This window comes from Protopterus annectens, chromosome 1.part0 (genome assembly GCF_019279795.1).
Source record: "Protopterus annectens isolate FY-2018-M chromosome 1.part0, PAN1.0, whole genome shotgun sequence".
NCBI lineage: Eukaryota > Metazoa > Chordata > Ceratodontiformes > Protopteridae > Protopterus > Protopterus annectens.
This window is the reverse complement of record NC_056725.1, coordinates 768,865,324-768,890,399: the sequence shown is the minus strand read 5'-3', so window position 1 is coordinate 768,890,399 and position 25,076 is coordinate 768,865,324.

The following is a 25,076-nucleotide window of genomic DNA, read 5'->3' as shown; positions in this document are numbered from 1 at the left end:
AAACACAATTTAACGAAAGCACTTTTTTGGTGAAAGAGCTTTTGTTAAAGTGTTTTCGGTGATTGTGGATTCGGACTATTGAACTTTTGGAGCTATATATATATATATATATATATATATATATATATATATATACACACGTGTACTACTTCGGATTACTACTGTCATGGCAACCACCCATTATAAATCCCTACAGCATGTGGGCATGGTCCCTTCATATTTCCTGTGTGATGGACATCCTTCCTGTGTGTGGGCATCAGTGTTATGGACAGCAGGTAGAAATACCTCTTACAGGAGAACCTGCACACTCAGAGTGGCCACATATTTGTAGGAGGATCAGGAACTAAAGACAGACTATGAGTAGAGTTGTATTATGCTTTGTATAGTACTGGTGTTACAGGGTGTGTGTGTGTACATACTAGTGTACCTTGGAATGCAGTCTGTCTGCATAGCTCACTACTGTGTGCCTATCCTCTTGCTGGACAGAGGTATGCCTATCATGTGATGTCCGTCCACCACACAGGTCCTGTGTCAAATATTACACTGGCAATGTGTGTGTTGCATGCTATCAGTACATGGCTACATCCATTTCTGTTTCTAACCTCAATTCCCTGACTAAGGGTATGTTGCAGACTATCCTGTAACACCAGCACCTTGCTTAGTGTCTGGCAACAGTGTTCCACATATGTGTCTGTGTTCCAGCCTCTGTCCTCCACCTACATACCAGGCTTTGCACATATGTCATGCTGTTGGGGGGTTGTTCTGTAGTGGGCTGTGAGTATATCACACTGCCATTGCTGCCATTAGTCCACTGCTGTTGTATCCCCCACACATACAGTGGCGCTGGGGCCATATATGTGTGGGTGTCACCTACACAATACATGTGTGCCCTTATGCACTGCAGAGGCCAGTGCATGTAACAATGGTATATGGGCCTGTATTATTGAGTGTTGGTGGGGAGCACCATAAATGACCTAGGCTGTTACAAAATGTGGGGGTATCAGGGGTGAGCTGCCACAAGGTATCTGGCTGTACAGTACTGTATACTTCACCTATATTGACATTACTTACATGAATTGGGGTACTGCAAGCCTACTGCCTCCTGCCATACAGGCTGATCTGTTTGTCTGTGTGCTCATGACAGTGTCAGTTATGCCTTGTTATGTAACAGTGACAACCCATTTGATCACAAAACGTCTCTACCTCCTACTGAGTTTGAACAAAATGTAGATAGAGGCTGCTGAACTACACACCTGCAGTACATACTGTTAATTGTTTGGTATCCTGTGGCCCAGTCTGTCTTCACAGACAGCAACAGTTGTGAACCTTTCCAGACTACTGTATTGGTGTAACTGTTTCACAGTTGCAGTACTCTGTTTATATGGTTGTCAGTATCTGAAAAGCTATATGACATGGCATATAGAACTGTTATAGTACACAATTAAAGGATTTCCATTTCTGCAAATCTGTGTGTGGTGTCTTTCCTATGACCTTTCTATGGGTATATGTTGCAGGCATTTGTATGTCTGACCCATACAGTGTCCAGTTGTTCAGGTGTTAATTGTAGGCATAGTGGCTGTTCTATATTGTGTGCACTGTCTACATATGTATCTTACTGTACATATATCTGTATGTGTATGTGTAGTCACATGTATATATATATATATATATATATATATATATATATATATATATATATATACATATGCGTGTGTGTAAATATATATATATGTACCTACATAGATATATATCTGCGTACACATATGTAACATGCTGTGTATATGTAGACACATATATGTGTCAATTTAGGCATATGCATGTACATATGTATATATATAGTGATATATATGTATATAGTGTTAGTAAAACTATATATATATATATATATATATATATATATATATATGTATATATATAGATTTTAATATAGTTACACACACAGACATCTAGATGTTGGTATACATTCCCTTTACTGTTGCATGACAGGACTGGATGATATGTGTCTGAGAACATTGCATTCTTGTGTATTTGTTATGGCTTAGTGGTATATCACTTTGTCTAGGGTATGCAGAGTCCTTGGTTTGAGTCTTGCAAGGGCTGTTTATTTTGTTGCTGGGCAGAACACGGCCCATTGGATACAGAGTGATTAAGGCACTTTTAAGCAGGTGTTTACTCACACTCAGTTAGCTTCGGGATTGCTCAACCTCTGTAGGCATAGCTTACCCCCATGCAAACCCACACAAACCAGCTTACTGCTGCTTAAAAGTGCTTACAGCCACTTACCCCTGCGCTAATGTTTTTAAAAGAAAAGAAAAAGGGGTTGATAGAAAGTGGTGAAAAAAGGGGCACAAAGAGAGTAAGACAGTAGGAAAAATAGCTAGGCATGTGCAGGAAGGGTAAAGGAAAGTTCCATAGCTGCCCATTTCTTCTACAGCAACAGCTGTACATATACACTGAATTTGGAGGTACATTTGGACCCTCAAACCCCTGGGAGAGGGGTAAGGACAACATATATTCATTGTGATGCCAGTTAGACCAGATTACATGTGTCCAGTGGACATGTGTGCAAAATTGAAAGCTATGTATGGGGCGAGATTTTTTTGTGGGAACAGATTGCCCTTTTGTTTTTGTCAGGTGAAAGTGGGATGTTGGGGAGGGGTAGTAGGTATATTTGGGGAGGTAGGTTGGGTAGGTTAACCGACAAGACAAACAAGATGCATACAGGGGCTGTATATGACACATGTGGGGAGTAAACACCTTGGACGGGGAGGGGTGTTTGGAAGTCGCAAGCCCATGAGCCCCCAACTGGAAACAGTGGGACTGAGGTCCCCACCCATGGGCAGTCACCACTGCACCTTCACGGCCCCAAAGGTGGCTGTGCTGGGGGCTGTGTAGGAGGGGCAGGCTCACTCTCTAATTGTGCCACTCAGCCCTCAAGCTGGCGTAGCCAGTCTCAAAACTCCAGATCGAGCTCCCTACGCACCATGGCCCAGACATGTTGACGGGTGACAGGTTCCCCGCCGCGCCAGTTACGAGGTGGTGAGCCCCATCCTCTGCAGCAGTTCCACCCAAAGGTGGTGCAGGGCCCACGGAGGAGGAGGTCCCAGGCTGAGCCCCAGATGTGCTGGTGCCCAGTGCCATGGTCTGCTGAGGTGGGACAGGTGGGTCCGCTGGGACCGGCTTTCCCATACAAGGTATGTTGTAGCAGGTTTATGACAGATATGGGTTAGTAACAGTCAACAGCATTCAGGATTAGTTATAACAGCATGCATATGTATTCCCATTAACCCAAAATGCCAGATTTAACACAGTTGCAGAGCAAGCAGAACACATGCATATATGAAACAACAGTGGCCATTACAAGAGCATGCAGGTTTCATTGATGGCAACAGGCCACCAATATGGGTGTATTTTAACATGGCACATGCATAGAAACAGATGCGAATATTTATAAACCATTAGGACATATGTCCCAACAAATGTTTGGAGTTTACACATACCAGCTGAGGAGTGTCATTGGGATGTTATGCACATATGGTAGGGGTGAGAGAGAGAGTTCAATTAACAACTAATATATCCTTGTAGTTCATAGGTGCATAACATCCCAATGACACTCCTCAGCTGGTATGTTATGCACATATGGTAGGGGTGAGAGAGAGAGTTCAATTAACAACTAATATATCCTTGTAGTTCATAGGTTCATAGGTTCATAGGTAGGTACTAAGATATCTGCCCGAGGGTATTTATAAGCCTAGCCATAGTGTGTCAGCTTTCACCACCCCATTGATTAATTAACTGATCCTCTGTCAAGCAGAGCCAATGAAGTGATCCCAGGGGTGTATTTTCTGTTACCCATCCACTCGTCAAGCTTTTTCTTGAAGAGTGTTAGTGTGGGGCTCTGCCTGATGTAATTTGGAATTTTGTTCCAAAGCATGGGGAGTCTCCTTGACAGGAATCTATCCCTCCAGCATGTTCTATTTATTGTTGTGGTGAGGTATAGCTCACTAGAGTGTGTGGCTCACAATGACTTGGATTTCTTTAGATGGAGCATATCCATCAATTCTGATTTGGACATGGCTTTGTAAGTCAGGCAGAGATCACCTCTGAGTAAGCGATATGCCACTGAGTACAGCTGGAGTTTTTTCATTTGGGCTACATAGGACATATGTTTGAGGCCAGTAATCCTCTTGGTGAGGTACTTTTGTGGTCTTTCCAGCTGTTGGAAGTGTCTTGTGAGGTACATCTCAAATGGGGCATCTCTAATGAGTGACGAGTAGAGGGGCACTATAACCTCTTTATTTCTAGATGCGAACCCTTTAGTAATTAGATGGGCCACATAAAAGGATTTCCTAACAACTTTGGCAATATGATTGTCAAAGGAGAGATTACTATCTACCTGGGTCCCCAGATCTCTTATTACCTCTTCTGTATTAAGGGGGCTTCCACCTATGTGGTAATTCGTGAGTGTTTTGTTTTTCCCAAATTGGATGACTATGCATTTTTTGGCATTTAGCTTGAGGCCATGACTTTGACACCAGGTGTCCATCTCAGTAAGGCCCTTTTTGAGGATGTCCATGTCAGCCGGAGAGTCAGTTATGGCTCCCAGTTTGCAGTCATCGGCGAACTTGGTTAGCCATAGTCCTATTGTGTTTGCCTGTACTTCTGAGAAGTATATGCCGAACAGTAGGGGTCCCAGGACTGAGCCTTGCAGGACACCACTTGTGACTGGTTTAGAGCTGGACCTGAAGCCTGCTATTCTTACCGTGTGAGTTCTGTCTGTAAGCCAATTGGCAACCCATCTCGTGACAAGGAGGTTTATGTTCAGGCTGGTGAGTTTTTCTGTAATACCCGAGTGGGGAATGGTGTTAAAAGCCTTGGCAAGGTCAAGGTAGGCTGTGTGAACCACCTTTCCCTCATCAATGGCCTTGGTGACTGTCTCAAAGAAGTCAACCAGGTTTAGTAGGCATGATCTGCCCTTAACAAAGCTGAACTGGGTCGGGTCAAGTGTTTAGAGGTTTCCAATGTCTTTATTAATGAGTTCCATGATGATGCGCTCCATAGCCTTGCAGACTAGGCTAGTCAGGCTTATGGGGTGATAGTTACCAGGGTCAGTTGTGGCCCCTCCTTTGTGGAGAGGAATAACCGTTGCTGTGCCCCATTCTATGGGCACGTAGCCTGTGGAGAGGCTGAGGTTGAACAGCATGTTTAGGTGGGGAGGATAGTTTGTTCTGTAGTTCACGCAAGACACAGCCTGCGACACCATCTGGTCCCCTTGATGCTGTGTTTTTGGCTTTTGAAAGGGCTGTTTTCACCTGTGCATATGTGATTTTTGGGACACTACACTTTTCTGGTATTGTTGTGGGCCCTTTTGGAGGTGAGAGGAGGGTGAAGTTTGCACTGAATCTATCTGCCAGGATGTTGGCAATATCAGTAGGTTCAGTATATTTTGTGCTATTTTGAACTAGTTCAGTGCATATCTGCAAGTTGCCACTTAGATTCTTAACATAGCTAAAGAAGGCTTTGTGGTTATCTTTTGAATTCTTGGCTATTTTTCTTTTGAAGTTAGCCTTGGATGATTTCATAAGGGACCTTAGTTTCTTACTGATACTGATCAGGGATGTCTTTCCTTCTTGGGATTTGCTTTTTTTCTGAACTAGTTTCCTCCTTCTGTTGTATAGCCTGTTTATTGCAGGTGTCCACAAAACTGGTTTCCTTCTCTTAGAGGAGTGAGTCTTGGTTTTGCTAAGCATGGCATGATCCATGCATCCTTGTAGGTGCTCATAGAGCAAACCTGCTTACAACTGCTTGAAAGTGCCTTAAGCACACCTTATTCAACAGCCAGTGTTCTGCCCAGCAACAAAACAAACAGCCTCTACAAGGCTGGAACCCAGGACCATACACACCATACAATTTACCACTAAGCCATGCCAGATATGCAGAAATGGTATGTTGTCAGAAGCATAGCCCCAGCCCAGTCAGGTAACAGTATAGAAAATGTATACCTACAGCTAAATGGGCATGTGTGTGTAAATATATCACTATCTAAACGGATACAACATATTAATGCTTGACGTGCTGCCGTCCTCCTCCTAAATGGCTGCTTCCATGCAGGACTAGACTAGTCCTGCAAGGAAGATTAGTGAATCCGGGGGTCTATGTTCACCAAAGTTTCATTGTTCTTATGTCAGATATTCTGTGCAATATGAAATATTGAAAGCAGTCAAATGTGCAGTGGTAATATATGGCAAAGTGCATTCTGAGAGTTTACAGCCTTTTTAGAATTAACACACATAGTTGTTCTAGCAATCTTTCCATTTTCTAAACTTCCTAATTTGACAAGGGTTGCAGTAGTAGCAAACTGTGTAGTTCTGGCCAGATACCCCTACCCTCCGCATGTTTTAGCTCATCGTGTGGGATCTCCAGGTGGTGCCAAGCAGCCATATCATCCCTTCAGAATAGCATAGAGCTCCCTCAGGGGTGTATCACAGTAGATCTCCCCTCATATACATCCAATGGAAGGCAATCACAGAGCATCTTCATATGGTACCCAAATAACTTCATTTAACTCAACCCATTTAGGAGGAGTAGTAGTTGTTTTCTGAGATTTATTGTTATATTATTTGTTTACTTCCATTTGGTGAATAGTAATAACATGATTGGAAGAATGTCATTTTCATTGGAGTCCCTGGGCAAAGCTTAAAACCATATATAAACACTGAGTGACATAAAAAAGCAACTGCATATAAAATAAAAAAATAATAACTCTATGTCAGATGAAGAAGTAGGAAAATACAGATATTAATGCAATATAAAAACTGACTGAGAGAGAATTATACATTTAATAAGATTTGAATCCATTTAAGAAAGGACATAGAATAGAAGTGCATCATATAAGCTTCAAATTACTCCATAGTACCATTTCATTTGCCTTGAGAACTAGTCCTTTAATACATAGTTAAATGAATAGCTCCTGGAATATGACCTTGAATAGAAAAGATAATTATTCCAGAGCTTTCCTACATAGTTCAAGGTAACAACACCATATATGTCTAAGATTTAGAGATGTGAAGTATACAACAAGGATAAGACTGGAGAGGACTGGAGTTCTCAGTGAGGTTTAATCTAAGTTAACATTTTACCTGTGTTGGTCATTTGAATGTATAAAATATTTTCTGGACTAACTGTAGCTTTATATTACATAGACAGTATACAGATTCAAGAGAGTTTATACTGTGAAATGTCAGACACTGATGCTTTTCTGTGGAGATGTGCAGTAAATCTGGATCTTCTAAAAAATGACATGAAACTAAACAACCAACTACATAAAATAAAGAATGAAGAGTTTAAAGCAAAACTGAGCCTTTGTATTCCACTTGATAGTAAGGTTTATTGAAGCGCTTTTCATCCAGTTGTATCACTTGAACTTTTTCAGATAAAATAAACATAGTCAAACTTCCACAATAAACGAACCACCGGAGGTTATAGTCAAACTTCCCTTTTAAATACCCCTCCTTTTTCTGTCATGTGACCTTTTCCATATCTACAAGCTGCAAGTCAACCAGCTAATTTGAATTTCCCCTCAAATTCACCTCCTCATACTGCAGGGACATCTACTTCCCATTTAATGGTCCTGTTGCAGGTTAGCTGTAATGAAGCAGCGAGTGCTAATATACTTCAATCAAATAATACCAACAGAGAGGGACAATTTTTTAATAATCATGATATGCATGATGCAACTAGGATACCCTCAAGGCTTATTGGGGTCCCCATTTTGAAGGACTGTCTTGTTGCATTAATGAGTTTTAAAGAACCAGTATCAAATCTTATGATGGGACAGCCGGCTGGAGGTAATTCTCTCTCTAACAGTCTTTCTTTATTTGACCAAAAGTTACTCAACTATAAAAAATTTTGTTTAGAAATTAAATACTTTAAGGAATGTATCCAATTACAAACAGTCCCTAAGGGACTTCGATCTTGGCAGTACCCTACAGAGTTAATTCCAGATTCCTTTTTTCATCAGAAACGGATAAAACTGTTCAACAAATAGGGACTGGACTTGTTAAACCTTATGATAGAACACTATCAAAACATGGCAAATGAAATAGTTGAAAAAGTAAATATGCTTGATGAACAAATTAGAGCTCATATGAACTTTGAAAGATATACATATGAATATAATAGAATCTTTCAAAGTATTGACCAGCACCTTTTTTAACTTAAAACCACAAAACTAAAGAAACTAGATAGAGACCACCTACAGTACAAAAATGGTACTGCCTATCCACGCCCACCGCCTTCTCAACTGTGGAGGCCACAAGGAAACACCCACAGCATGCATATTAATAATGCTGAAAGAGGAAATTACGTTGATGATTTTCCTTTTTCCCCTGATAATACAACTACGGAAGATATAAGTGAAAGAGGAGTTAATGGAGCTTGGGGAAATAATGAGGTGCATAGAAGTGAAAGAATATGCAACCAACAGCAAGGACAAACTAATATGTTAAATGGGGGAGCATATCAGCGTATAGGTTCGAATATTCAGCAACAGGATCAATGAACCAACAACCAGGGATATAAAAATCCAAATACAAGGAACCAGGTTTTTCAGCAGGCAAACAGCAGAGGAAGAACAATCATCGCAAAGCCCACAAGAGATGGAGGTAAACCGTACACAAGACTGTGATTTACAAACGAACTGTGTTATTATTAAAAATGCAGAAGGGGACTTTATGATATACAATTATTCGTCTTTTGTAGTAACATCAGAGCTGGTTGAAATATTAGCTAAAGGGCTTAATTTTGTACCAGAAAGAAAAATGGACTAGGCTAAGACTGTATTAGACTTAAAAACATTTGTGAGAAAATTAAACCTCAATGTTATTATGAGTAACAATTCTATTGAGTCTAATCAGTTTAAAATTTCTAGTTTATTTAACCCCCCTACATCCCTTACTTGACATTTTTGAAAAGGTGTGTGAGTTGGATTTCCATGTTGTAGATAATAAGTACAATTATACTAAGATGAATATGAGTAAAAATGATTGGGAAATTTTGAACTTACTAAAAAATGCGCAAGTAAGGGCAATGAAACCTGATAAGGGTGAGGGTTTGGTTTTTATGGATATTGATGATTGTGAGAACAGAATTGTAAGTATATTGGAAACTGATGCTTATGAGAATGTATCACTGAACCAATTTAATGTGGCTAATCAACGTATCAAAATGTACATAAATGATTTGTTCATAGAAGGCAAGATTGATTTGAATCTATATAACTATATGTACATACTGGCACCTTTGACACCTGTTAGTTTTGGAGTGCCGAAAATACATAAGGACTTGCAGAAACCCTCACTAAGATCCATAGCGGATGGGAGAAATTCTTTGACTTATGCAAGTGCCAAAGTTGTTGATAGTATATTAAAGAAATATGTCATGACAGAGTACCAAATATGCAAAGACGCATGGTCATTCTTAGAAAAAATAAATTTATTAGAATTCAATGATGAATACAATTTCCTCACAGTTGATGTTAAAGATTTGTATACATCTATTCCCCATACTTTGGGTATAGAATGGGTATCATTTATGTTAAGGAAGAAAGGTGCACCCATTACGGAAATAAGTTTAGTTGAAGAATTGTTGGATATAATTCTTACCAACAACTTTATTTTATTTAAACAAACTTATTTACAGAAAACAGGAGTGGCCATGGGGTCACCATTTTGGGCACGTTTTGCCAATTTGGTAATGGCCCACTGGGAACACGAATATATTTTTGGTAACAGGAGAACAGCAGATCAGATTTTCTTCTTTACTCATTACCTGGATGACATTTTTATGATAATTAAGGGGGGTATTATAACAGCAACTGATCTGGTCAATTATTTTAATAACATGACCAAGTTCTTGCAATTTATCTTTAATTTTCAAAACCAGGTGATTTCTTATTTAGATGTTAAACTTAGTAAAAAAGTTGGAGAAAGAAAATACATCACCAAAATTTTCAGGAAAAGAACATACTCTAACACTTTTTTGCATTTTTCAAGTGCGCATTCTCACTACCAGAAAAAATCAGTACTCAAAGGGTGGGTCTATATTGGAACATCGAATGTTTGACAGTTCGAATCACTAAAGGTCGACCCTTAGTGATTGAACTGTTAAAACATTGAATGTTCCAAAAAAAAAATAAAAACAACAGCAAAAAAAAAATAAATGGTGCAGGCAGGGGGGCAAGCCCCCTGCACCCCCCACACCCCCCGCTACTTAAATATACCAACTCCGAGGCCACACTACATTGAAGTAAATGGAAATCTCTCCTTACATAGATTTCCATTTACTTCTTCGACGTCCAGCAGTTTCGCTATTCTCATGCCGACAATGTCAGATTCGACATTGTCAGCTTTCGAGAATTCAGTATAGACCCTCAAAGGGCAGCTAGTGAGAGCTGCGAGGATGGCATCCACTAGTATAGATTTTGATCATGAGTGCTATAATTTGAGCCAAATGTTCTTGAAAAGAGCTTATCCAGCCCCTTTATTAGATGAGCTAATAAAGGAAGTGAAAAGAAAAAGAATCAATGTTTTTTCTACACGTATTTTGAATGGGGACCTTATATATGAAAACACACAAACTGGGAGAGTAGCAGAGAACATAGCTGTAGAAACAAATATTAACTACAATATTGTTCTTGTTGTCACTTTTAATTTAGAAGCTCCTAATATTAAACAAATTTGAAATAAGAATTGGATTTGCTAATGGGGGATAGGGAAATACTGGAAAAAGTAGGGATGCGACCAAAAATTATTTATAGGAGGGGAATGAACTTAAAAAACTTGCTAGAAAGTAAAAAAACATTGAGGTGTAGCAATCCGAGTATGCATGTGTGGCAATTGTTTCTACTGTAAGTACATAGAAGAAGGACACAGTATGGTGATTAATGGAAGAACTTTAAAATGTAATAACAAATATAATTGCAACTCTAAAATGGTGGTCTACCTTGCAAAATGCCAACAGTGCCCTTCATTCTATATTGGAAAAACAGAACGTAAATTAAAAGAGCAAATTTATGAACATTTATACAGTATCAGCAGGAACAAAGTACAGAATGTATTGGCTAAACATATACCTATAAACCCCAGTCACACCTTAAAATTTCAAGTAATAGATCAGGTAACAATAGATCCCAGGGATGGACCCATAACAGTAATTTTAGAACAACTGGAACTATTGTGGGAAGTACGCTTGAATGCATACATTTGTCTGCACTCAATGATATGTGCTCTATTTACTGTTTGTTAAAACTAAAAACCTAAAAGATAGAGCATAAACAGTGAATGTGTTCAAAGCAAATAAATATGTGTATAAGTACTTGTATTTTAACATAATGTTTCTTAGCAATGCTTTTAATAAGGATTTTTTAAACAAAGTTTTGGAATGGTCACATGACAGAAAAAGGAGGGGTATTTAAAAGGGAAGTTTGACTATGTTTATTTTATCTGAAGAAGTTCAAGTGATATAACTGGATGAAAAGTGCTTTAATAAACCTTACTTTCAAGTGGAATACAAAGACTCAGTTTTGCTTTAAACTCTTCATTCTTTATTTTACATAAATCGGGATCTTCTGCCATAACCTTGCTCAGGTATGTATTCTAATGATGTCTGTTGGTTAATGAGCAAATACGTCAAGAAAGATAGTAACACAGGAAATTAGGATCATACATGGCAAGAAATCATGGGGAGCACAAACTGATTAGCCGTATACACCTTTAAGCAGACAAACTTAAATTAACTAAGTGCATTACTGCAGTGCTTAATATATTTACAGGGAAGAGTAGTTCTGAGAACGGTGAGCTGTTTTGGTTGCACTTGTTCACCACAAAGTTTACTTGCATGTGAAACTATTACTGAATATCAGTAATTCCTCCTAACACTATAAGGATGCTTCTTACTTGAACTATTGAACCACTGAAGGAGAAGCCATTAGAGCTGTCACTTGCTGTAAAACTGGGTGATGGAATGTCTACAGTGCAAGTACTTTCTTTCCAGCACTGAAGTACAATCCCACAACTACAGGCTACAACCGCAAAGAGTTGAAGTTGCAATGTAGCCTACAATTAAACAGGAATAAAGCAGTATCTGTTAGAAGGATAGTTTGCATATAATACAGTTTGACAGTATCACAGTATATTCTCTTCTCATTTATAAAGGCAGCGAATAAAAGGGGACATAATAATGAGCCTTGAGGGACCTCAAGAGTCATTCTAAGTAAAGGTAAGGGTGCATTATTCCTTCTGGCGTACTTGTGCCTAGATTTTGTGCAACTAGTAACATCATTTAGAGGTACTGAGTGACAAACTACAGTTAAATAGAATGTTTAGCAATGTGTAATTATTACTTATATCAAACACCTTTGCCAGGTCTAAAAAACTGACCTGACTATCCCACACATTTTTGCTGGGTATATTTAAAGTCTTTAGTATCTAGCAAGGCTGTATCAACCCCAAGTACAGATCTGAAGCCATGATGTGTCTTAGAGATTAAGTCATTGTTGATTACCCACAGGCAAAAACAAAACCACTGCACCAGGTAAAGTCCAGGCCAGGCTCCAAAAATATAATGCAAGAAATCCAAGCAGGCAAAGGACAAGCACGGCATAAAACCAAATGATTTATTTAGTAAAAAATGTGTACATGTTTCTTACTAAATAAATCATTTGGTTTTATGCCATGCATGTCGTTTGCCTGCTTGGATTTCTTGCATTGTTGATTACCCATTGAAGAATTTGTGAGTTTAGACATTTCAGTAGCAGTTTTGATAATGGAGTCAGCAAGGTAATGGGTTGATAGATGTTAAAGGCCAATGGTGCATCATCTTTATGCAGTGGTACAAAATGTGACCTTTTCCAGAGAGAGAGAGAGACAGAGAAAGACACATACTGATAAATACTGTTACCGGATATGCTACAGTGGTTGCACACATCTTTAGGATCTCCAGAAGTCTGTCTACTGATACTGAAACTGGTTTTAGCTTTATAAGCAATTTATTCACCTATGTATGACTTTATCGGTGAAGAACACTGGACTTTCACTGATAGTATTGCTTTAATAGGACGCATGGTTTATAATTTTTGTAAATTGTTTAACAAAGCCTTGAAAGTGATTACCGAAGGAGTATGCAGTCTCTTCACTGTTTATATCAGAGAAAGAGGAAGACAAGGACTTACTTCCAAGGTTTTAGAGCTTTCTAGATTTAAAAAGCTAACATTGTTGTTCCTGATAATAACTTTGCTTTCAAGTGAAAACAAAAACTGTTGCTTTATATCTTGCTTTCAAATATTTCATAAGATCAGTTGCGCATTTTGACTGGTAATATTTGGATAAAAGGGGATCTTCACAGATTACCAAGCTCCTCATAGCCATGTGCTCTGACATCCTGAGAAGGAATCTTATTTCTGCCTCTTGGATTTGTGTATTCCATTTTTTTATCCCATCTCAAACTGAATATATAAAATTTCATACATAAACTGAAATATTACTGGTATTTCCTTATTAAAAAAAGAAACATCTTTATTGCATTATCACTTATGACATAGGCAGTCAAACATTTACATAAATGAAAACACACCATATTGACATATTTTCTGTTGTAGACATTATACATTTATAGTCTTCCATATAGTCATTGTCAGTCAAACATTGCATACCTCATTCAATTCCTGCCTTCCCTTAAACCTCATTCCTCCTCCAAAACATTATTCTGCATGTATTATTCCCACAGTTCCCACTTTTCCTGTGTAATTTGTTGTTTTCTAAAGCTCCAACTTCCAGTTCTTTTATTTTTGTTACTGTATTTACTACCTAGTAAGGTTAGTTTAGACTTTGATTTCCATTTTCTAGTAACTGCTTTTTTGGCAGCCACCATTATTAAACTCAGCAAGGCCTTACAATGTCTGGGCAATTCTGATTATGTTAGCTCAAAAAAATCACTTTCTTAGTTACACCAATTTGCTTACTCAGTATTTCTGACAGAGTACTCTGCAGGAAATTTTTAAATTATGCTGACTTATTACACACCCAAAAAATATGTTCCCAATTATCACTTTCTTCCCCATCATACTTCCAACATTTGCACTCTACCTGAGGAAAACGTTGGACTTTGCTTGAGGTATAAAAATACCTATGCAAACACATCATTACAAAAATCATAAATCTTCTAGACTTTGTTGCATATTTTGGAGCCATACTTATATTTTCTCCCATTATTTCTTTGTGAATTGCTTATCCAGTCTCTCTTCCCAATCCTTCTTAACCTTTTCTAATTGACTCCTATAGTTATCATGCAGTAGTTTATATGCCCTACTAATTATCCCTTTTTTAACATCAGCTTCTGTTCTTGACTCTACTAAAAACTCTACCAGTGCCGGTCTTTCACTTAAAATATCTGAATTCCTTTCTCTTTGCCTATACTCTGATATCAAACATTGATAGGGAAGGCAATCTGTAGCCTCATTCTTATAAATGTATTCTTGGCCTCTTCCATTATATTTCTTTTCCTCTTTAATTCACTCAAGATCTGCATCCAAAATTCCAGTCTCCCTTTATTTCTTCAGCTTACCCTATTTTACCATCAACCCTTTCCACTTTGAATTATAGTTTTCTGCTTTTTCTATATATACGACCCTTAACTGTGTAGCTCTGAAATACCCCATTCAAATCTGGTAAACCCAAACAATCTTGTTCTACTGGAAGGATCAACTTATCCCACTTGAATCTTGTCCTCTTCCCTTCCCAGATAAAATCATTTAACTCTTCATTAATTGCTATCCACAGTTTCTCCTCTGGCTGATAAAAATATACCTGACCAGTGTATAAAATTAAAGGGACTAAAAACATTTTTATTGTTTGTATCTTGCTATCCATAGACATAAAACAGAGCTTCCAGTTTCTCAGTTTTTGTATTATCTTTTGTTTAGTCTCTTCCCACATATGCTTAGCTGGCATAACAAGATCCTTTTTAATCCATATACTAAGTACTTCATTTTATTATGTTCCCATGTAGGTATTGTTGAACCAATTCATGTGTGAGTACATAGTTTACAGCTAAAGATTATATTCCTTTTTCATGGATAAAGGTTAATACTACTCCCAGATTTAAAGGAGAGGATAATGAAGACCCTGCTAATTACAGGCCCACTAGTTTAAAAAGTTGAGAAATGTTTTAAAATATTTATTTTGAAAATAATATATGAAACTCTCCATTGTGATATGGATATTAACCAACATGGTTTCAGCAGTGTTTGTTTCTCTGTTACAAGTCTAACATATTTTATACATCTATGGTGGATGCCCTGAATGTCAATGCATTTGTAGATGAAATGATTGATGTTTAAGGTGAGTTATCAGCAATAAGAGACATCATTGTACCATATGTGAAAAGATGTACTGTATGTAATGATCTTTAAGGGACGTTAATACGCATTTGAACACATGTACTGTATGTAATGATCTTTAAGGGGAGTTACCACCAATGGGGCTCATTATTGTACCATATGTGAGTTACCACAAATAGGGCACATCACTGTAGCATATGTGAACATGTACTGTATGCAATGATGTTTAAGGGGAGTTACTACCAATAGGGCATATCACTGTGCCACATGTGAACACATGTACTGCATGTAGTGATGTTCAAGGGGCGTTACCACCAATAGGGCTTGTCAATGTACCATATGTGAAGAGATGCTACTGTATGTAATGATGTTTAAGGGTAGTTACCACTAATGGGGCACATCACTGTAGTGTTTGTGAACACATGTATAGTATGGAATAATGTTTAAGGGTTGTTACCACCAATAGGGCCCATCAGTGTATCATAAATAAACAGATGTACTGTATGAAATGACGATTAAGGGGAGTTGCCACCACATGTGAACACGTACTGTATGTAACAATGATTAAGGGGAGTAATGATGTACCATGATGTACCAATGTGCACACATGTACTGTATGCAGTAATGGTTTAGAGGCATTACCACCAATAGGGCACATCACTGTACCACATGTGAACACATGTACTGTATGCAATGATGTTTTAGGGGAGTTATCACCAATATGGCACATCACTATATCACATGTGAACACATGCACTGCATGTAATGACTTTTCAGAGGAGTATAACCAAAAGGGCACATCACTGTACCTTATGTGAACACACGTAGAGTACATAATGATGCTTAAGAGGAGTTACCACCAATAGGGCATATCACTGTACCATATGAAAAGAGATGTACTGTATGTAATGATGTTTAAGGAGAGCTTCCACCAATAGGGAACATCTATGTACCATATGTGAACACATGTACTGTATGCAATGATGTTTAGGGGCAGTTACCACCAACAAGGCACATCTCTGTACCACATGTGAATGCATGTACTGTATGTACAAATGTTTTAAGGGAGTTACCACCAATAGGGCATATCACTATACTGCATGTGAACACATGTACTGTGTGTTATGATGATTCAGAGGAGTGACCACCAAAAGGGCACATTGCTCTACCACATGTGAACACATGTACTGTATGTAAGGATGTTTAAGGGGAGTTACCACCACATGTGAACATATGCACTGCATGTAATGATGTTTTAGGGGAATTCCCACCAGTAGGGCACAGCACTGTACTATATGTGAACACATGTACTGTGTGTAATGATGCTTAAAGGGAGTTACCAAGAATAGTGGACATCACTTTATAGCATATATGAACATGTATGCTGTATGTAATGATGTCTAAGGGGAGTTACCATGACATGTGAAGTGATGTACTGTATGTAGTGATGTTTAAGGGGAGTTACCAATAATAACAGAGATCATTATGCCATGTGTGAACAGATGTTCTTTATGTAATAATGTTTAAGAGGAGTTACTGCCACATGTGAACACATGCTCTTTATTTTATGATGTTTAACCCATTCACTTCAATGGAGCTCAGGAAGTTTGTACTGTAACTTCCAATGGGCAGAGCCTAAGTCTTTTAACAGAACCAAATGATGTCCTCACATTTCAAACAAATGTTCACATATCTGGAACCATAGGGGTTATGAAAGAAGTATAAATGGCAAACCCTTCAACATGAACTATTGTTATAGTGGTAGTATTGTTTAGGTTTAGGTTCTAGGTCTTAAACTGAATTTTATAAGTCACAGTAAACACAGTGGGCAGGATTCACGAAGGCTTGCATGGAGTGTAAGAGATGTGCAACACTCCATGCAAGCCTCGCGATCCAGGAACAGCCCTAAACTCCGTGTAAGAGACCAGCTAAAACGTCTCTTACACGGACTGGGCGTGGACAAGCTAAATACCTCATATGCATTAGAAAGGTATGCAAATGAGGTATATTAGCGATCCACGAAGCAGAAACCAGTCTGTGTAGGAGATGTTTTAGCTGCAGAAATGTACTCAGTTGACAACTGAGTACATATCTGCAAAATCCACAACGGAGCGATGTCAGCTCCCAAAAAAGGTTGCATATGAATCAGGCAGCATGCCAATGGCCAAATATGTGGCCATTGGCAAGATAACCCGATGCAAAGATATTAAAAATATATTTTTTTTTTCTGCAATCGCCGATGTTTAAACCCAGCGCAGCCCCGCGCAAACGGGCTGCGCTGTATAAAAGCATAAAAAAGAAGGGTATAAACCCACAAATGTGGGTTTCATGTAATACATGGAATGACAATGCAGGGACCAGCAGACCAAAACCAACATGGCCACCGTGTAGTGGTTGCTAAGGGGGGAAGCTGAGTCTAAGACATGTAACTAAGCATTAGTAGGCAATCTTATGTAAATGAGGGTTAGGATACGGAATACCACAGTCACATAGCAAATGAGCATGGCCTGAGTAGTGTAAGAGATACAAAATGGGGAGGAATAGAGTAGGCGATAGGTGACATCACTGGGGGGAATGGTAGAAAGAAACGCAGTTCATTGGAGGCCAGTGTAACATGACAGATGACAGGCACAGATCATGGAAAGAGGTGTGCCACTAGATAAGTCATGGAAAGACAAGAAATGGAAGGTGTACACTGTTACCTACACTAAAGTTTCTTGCTGGCCGTGCATGCGCACGTGTGCGCGCAATGAACCGCGAGTAAGGCAGTGTGCCCGCGTGTAAGGCAGTGTGAGCATGTGGGAGCGTGTTGGGAGATGTTTAACACTGTTTGCATGGGTGTGCACACGTATAAACCTGAATAAGTAGATCTTTAACCGTGTAAGCACGTGTGCGCGCGTTTAAGCCACTGTGAGCGTGTTTCATATAGTATGCAAGTTGCTCCCCCCTGAGGAAACAGAGAGGAAAAAGGAAGCAACAGAATTAATAGGAAGCTAGCAGGGATAACTGCTGAAGCTAGCAGGTGAAAATAATTAGAAGCAGGCAATTACACAGGCAAATTAGTAGCCCAGCCCAGCACTTAAAACTCTGCAAACAGTAGTGCAGGATGTTGTCATTAAGAGACACTGCAAAACAGGAGTAAGCTAATAGAAGTGAAAACTGAAAAAGCTGAACTCAGAGCAGAAATGCTAGGGGCTGCCATAGCTGTCATAATGAGACATAGGCGACTTGCTGAGGGTGGTGACAATGCAGATGGTGCCAGACAACCCACAGTGAGGAGACAGAGAAGAGTGTACAGGCCCAGGGTCACCTACCACGGGTTACATGAGCTGGAGATAGTAGAGCCCTATAGAGTGGACAGAGAGCTCCTGCAGCAGATTGTTGAACTGTGCAGGCCACGCCTCACACACAGAACCAACAGAGGGGAACCCATCCCAGTGGAAACCAAGGTATGTGTTGGCCTAAGAATACTAGCAACAGGTACCTTCCAGAGACCAACTGACGATATGATGGGGATATCACAGGCATCAGCCTCCAGGGTACTACACCAGTTCCTGGATGCCATGTCAGCACATGTCGGTGATCATGTATATTTCCCCAATGCCCGTGGGGTATTGGCCAGCAATATGCGCCTCTTCCAGCAAATAGCGGAATACCCTGAGGTACTGGGTGCTATAGACTGCACGCACATACGCATCAAAGCACCAGCAGGAGAGCGGGGTAGGGCCTACATAAACCGCAAGGGCTTCCCCTCCATCAACTGCCAGGTCATGTGTGATGCCCAGGGCATAATAATGAATGTGTGTGCTGGCTGCCCTGGGAGTTATCACGATTCCCACATCTGGCATCTGACGTAGCTGTACCAGACATTTGCCAATGGGGACATCCCACACGGACACCTAGTGGGGGATGCAGGTTATGCACTGGAGCCGTGGCTGATGACATCCATCAGAAACGCACACACACCAGAACAGGAACGCCATAATGAGGCACACGCACAAACACGTAATGTGATAGAGCGTGTGTTTGGGCTGCTCAAGTCACGGTTCCGGTGTCTGGATACATCTGGTGGAGCCTTGCAGTACAGACCAACTACATGTACCCAAATTGTCATGGTATGTGCTATGCTACATAATATGATCTTGCGAAAACAGCTGCAGCAGGACCAGCATAGGGCCGGGCCAAACAGCCCCCCACCATTGCCAAGGCCAGCACAGGCAGAGCGTGACTCAGAGGAGGAACAACCTGAGCCTGTCCCAGTAGGCAGAAGGAGGCATGCCCAGTATGCCCTGGCCTTGTCAAAGAGGCAACGCATAGCACATACATTGGCTCAGTAGGAACCTTGGGAATGATACCTCTCTCTCACTCACTCATATAGTAACAGGGATGCCTAACATGACACAACCTGCTCTCAAACATGTACAGGGAAGTGTAATATGCGCATCCGACAGAGGCAGCCCTGCTGCACGACCTGAGGCATGAATGCTATGTGTCAAGTAATGTAACACCAAGTACTATATGCACACCTGAGGACCCTGACTAACATCCTATCCTCACCAAGCATCATGCCACAACATGACAACGAGATGATCAAGTGCAACAATTGACTGAAGTATCGCAGTTAGTCAAAGGGGACCCAATGTGTGCCAGTCTGGGATGACATGCTGAGCATGACATGATGCACCACCTGCTAGGACTGGCGTGCACCTATCAGTGCAGGCCGTATGGATACTGGCAAAGGCTGTCATCACCCACAGTGTGCCCTGAATAGGTAAGGCTCAAAAGACAAATCTATCTCCATAGGTACCAGAAGGGATAAGAATAAGATAATGGATAAGTTGAAACAGCAAGATGCATGCAGTCTGGACTCACCCAGTATGGAGAATGTTGATAACTGTGCTGTAACAGAAAACTGAGGCCAGGCCCACAACAGCACCCTAACACTACCAGGTTACACCTCATACTGTGCTGTACAGCCGCAAAACTTGGAACAACCTACAAAAGGAGGGTGACTAGCAAGAATTGTCAAGGATAACCACACCCCCATGTCGGTACCACAACAAAAAGCAGCATGGACTAGCCATGCTCAAGTAACAGTGGCTAAAACTGCCCCCCAGTTTATAGCCTGCTACAGACTACTGTCCCAACACCAGGAACTGCATCTGGCCTATGCTGGAATACATGAATATATCAAGTCCTCCAACCCACATTATATTGGGTGACTGCAAATACCCAGACATAGACTTGGAACATTATACTAGCTCCAACAGTGTCGGACAAAGGTTCATAGAATCCACAAACCAAAAGGCCCAGGAACAACGTACCACTCCCACAAGAGGGGTAAGCATACCGGATGTGATAATCAGCAACATGGGTACTGGATGTCAAGATGAGAAGTGTATTGCTCACTGGTAAAACCAGACCATAGAGTAATCACACTGGATATACAAAACCGGACCACAGTCCCTGGCCGGGAAACCACAGTGGAAAACATGTGTTAAGCAATATCTGCACTCCTCCAAACTGATGTGGAATCCATTAAAGGTCCCGTGCAGGTGCAAAATATGGGCCACACCTCAGAACCTGTAATACAGCCATTCCATGAACACTGCCAGGAATGCTTGGATTATGCAGTCCTAAATTAAAACAAGACACAGTGCCTAAATCTGGCATGGTGGACACCAGCCATAACCAAAACATGCAAGAGAATGAGGAAGCTACTACATGATAGAGCAAACATAAACAATGAAGTAAGCACAGATCAGTAGTATGGCAATAAAATCTGTCCACACATGCAATCCACTAAGGCCAGCCACAACAAGTGGAATCTGTGAATCCCGAGGCAATGTCACACCTGCCCCAAGTACACAGACAACCCCCAACTCCATCCAATAAATACAAAAATATGTGAGAGATGCAACCATCCATCCAAACCGGAGGCTGAGCTCCCTCAACTCAGTACTCCCAAAACAAGTCAGTAGGAGAAGGTAACCACACACACCAGAAACACAGTCCCACATAGACCTATCACAACTGCAAACCAAACACATAAACACAGACAAACATTCCCAGAGGCACAAATTACAAACACAGCACACCAACAGAGGCCTCTAAAGCAGACACCCAATCAAACAGCCTCCAAACATAGCACATGCAACACATAGCACACAAAGCTGGTGTGCCAAACAGTCACAGGCCAGAAGGAAAAACAACATGCCTGATACAGTTGTAATAGGTGACTCCATAGTCAGACACACTGCTGTCCTGCACACCAGACTGAACAAGGGAAAGGGTACAGTAAGCTGCCTGTAGGCTGCCACAATATGCCACATAACAGAAGTATGTAGGTCACTCCAAAGCAAGTAGAAATATGATGCAGTCATAGTCCGTGCTGGTGTGAATGACCTGAGATGTACCACCCTAGACTACAGGAAAAGAGACATAGATGAGCTATCTGATTATGTAGTCCAGGCCGGTATGACACTCACCGTTCGCAGCATCCCACCCTTACCAAGAGTAATGCCACAGTACAAACACGGAATGATCAGTCATAGCAAGTGGCACACTTACTGGTGTTATTCCAAGGGGATGCAATGTCTGTCTGCCTGGGATGTCATGCTTGACAAGCCACGCAGCTGTCCTTGGGATGGCCTGCACCTGTTACCCCTGGGCGTCTGAATATTGGATAAGGCCTTTGCCACCTCCATAGAGCCTTTCGTAGGCAAGGCTGAAAAGACTGACCCACCACCCTACAAAACATAAGTGGGAAGAAACATAAGGGAAATGCTGACCAATGCCAGATGTGTACACCCCAATATGCATGCTCCCGAGGCCATCCCCAGAATGGAGAACATCGATGTCTGTGCAGTGACAGAAACCTGCTGCAAGCCTCCTGACAGCACACCAGCACTACCAGGTTATACCACGTATCATGTGTCATGGCCCCAAACCCTGGAACGAAACATAAAAGGAGGGTGAGTATCCATAGTCAGCACAGACACCCATACGTCCAGGTAACTGACAATGCACATGGCATTGGAGTACACACATGTGCAACTAACTGTAGGCAAGACTGCTGTGCAGTCTGTAGCATGCTACAGACTGCACTCTCACACACAATAAACCCACCCAGCCGTCCTGAAGACAATGGACAGTATGAATGTCCCACCAAATAACAAACAAGGTACCACAAATTACCACATAGGTGGTAAACCAGTATGTATAGAAAGAGTAACCAGGGACCTAGGGACACACGTGGACAGTAACCTGTTATGTGACACCCACATTGCCAATGTGGCTAGGAAGACTGTCTACATTTGACACCGTAGCAGGAAAGGAGTCACATCTACGGCAACAGAGGTCATTGTGCCCCTATACTTTTCTCCAATCACATCCATAATCCAGTACAATGCCTCATATGGGATGCATCTTACCTGACACCTGCAGCAGTTAGAAAGACCTCAAAGGTACCTCACCAATAGGATAAAGGGTCACAAATATATGTCATATGCTGCCTGGCTGTAGACACCCCAGCTGAATCCCTGTCACATACGGCCTACACAGAGGCATTGCATGCCTGTTGTAGGAGGCCATGCCCAACACAGGAGTAATGGACATGCCCCACCCTAGAAAACACAAATCCATCGGAGCTGTGAGAGGGAGAGATGTCAACCTCAACAAATAATGAAATAGGATGTGCTGGTGGGACAGATACATAATCCAGAGGCTCCCCACACCCTGGACCAGAATCCCATTCCATGTTAGGCAGAGCCCCTCACTGACACTCTTCAACAGGAATCTTGCCAAGTGGATGGATGATTGTAGAGTTACACTGGAGGTCTTCACTGTGTCATGTCCAGACAGAGGCACAGCCAAGCAAAACATAAATGGCCATAATATGCACATAGCAAGGGGTGTCAAAAGCCACACACACTCTGGCTAGGCTAACAAATGCCCAGGGTGGATAGCCTAGTATTACCCTATGAACCTATGAAGATACAAATTGTACAGGACACTAAGGATAATCCCAAGGCTTTCACAACTGATGGTAGGAACCATATTGGGAATTCACAGATATGCCCTGAACCACACAAATATCACAAACACACACACATACTGCCAACATACATCCTGACAGGTGCAGTGCAAACCCCCCCCCCCCCCCGAATGCAGAATATCTATCCCAGCAGACTGCTGGCCCCCTGACATTGCAGATGTTGAGGTAACAGCCAACATCTACAAAGCAAAACACACAGCAGCAATGGTATGAGATGTTGTCCTGGGCTTAGTGCAACATGGACTCCAAGATGAATGGAATGCAAAACCACACTACTGCTCAATGTCAGCCTTACCACAGAATATGTACCCAAAGAGCAGTGTACAACAACAGTGGTCCTTCTCAACAAAGGTGTTGCCTGAATGGATACTGAACAGTACTACCCCAGAATCCTGAGAAGCTCGGTTTGCACAGCTATGGAAAGGATCAGCATGTACCACAGACATAAAGATATCGGGGACCTACTGACACCGGACCCAACCCAGTGTGGCCCACCCAAGTGCAGATCCTGCCCCTAACCATGTTTGACTCAAATGAAACAGCCATTAAGGTCATTGATGAGGGCAATGTGCTCCACACAGTGTATCTGGACCTTGCAAAGGCTTCTATACAATACCCTACGTGTTCATTATAGATAGGCTCACCAGCTTAAATATAAACCCACATGTCAGTAGAGGGGTTGCAAACCAGACCAAGGACAGAACAGACATGGTCAGACATGCTGCAGCCATGTCAGACTACAAACCAGATATAACTGGCATCCCACAAGGCTTTGTCCTGGGATCTCCCCCATCTGGTATATATGTCCCATAGGTACAGGCAAACATGGAAGGACTGTGTCTGAACATGGTTGCAGAGGACTACAAACTGCTCACCACATATGATCCACCAGCTGACACAAGCATCCCACAAAAGGGCCACATAGAAACAGAAAACTGGTGCCATAGCCATGTCAGCAAGCTAGGTGCAGAATCATGTATAGTCAACCCCCATGGATATACAGTAAGTGCCCACCAATTACCACATATGTGTTAACCCATGATGTAGTTAACATGTAATGAGAGACCTGGGGACACAAGGTGATAGATATCCTGCATTGGACAAACATGTGCTGTAGTGTTTACAGGAACATACCATATACCCACCTAATCATGAAGGCTGTCAGATCTAGATAAGGGGAGGTCATTGTGGCTCTGCAGTCATCCATCATCAGCGGTACAATTGACTACAATCGCCCCTGTGGGATGTACCTCAGCAGACACCTCCATCAACTGTAAAGTCCCCAACAGTACCTCATCAGGAGTATCAAAGAGCTTGCCCAGATGCCATGTGTTGCCTGTGTTGCTGGCATCAATAAACATGCTGCACCTTGTACAATCTGACTGGCAGTGAGCTATGCACATGAGAGACCTGAACCCAGCACTGACTTACATAGGACAAGCTGTACTGCGTGCTCCATAACACAGAAGCCACCCCCAGCACAGGCTACCCATAGAGTCACATATCAATCTACCTCAATAGGAATCCAGATGAGTGGATGGGAGATGGTAGATTTAACCTGGGTACCACTGTCATGTCACAGGTAGACAGAGGCACAGTATACTAACCATGACATCAGTCATGGCA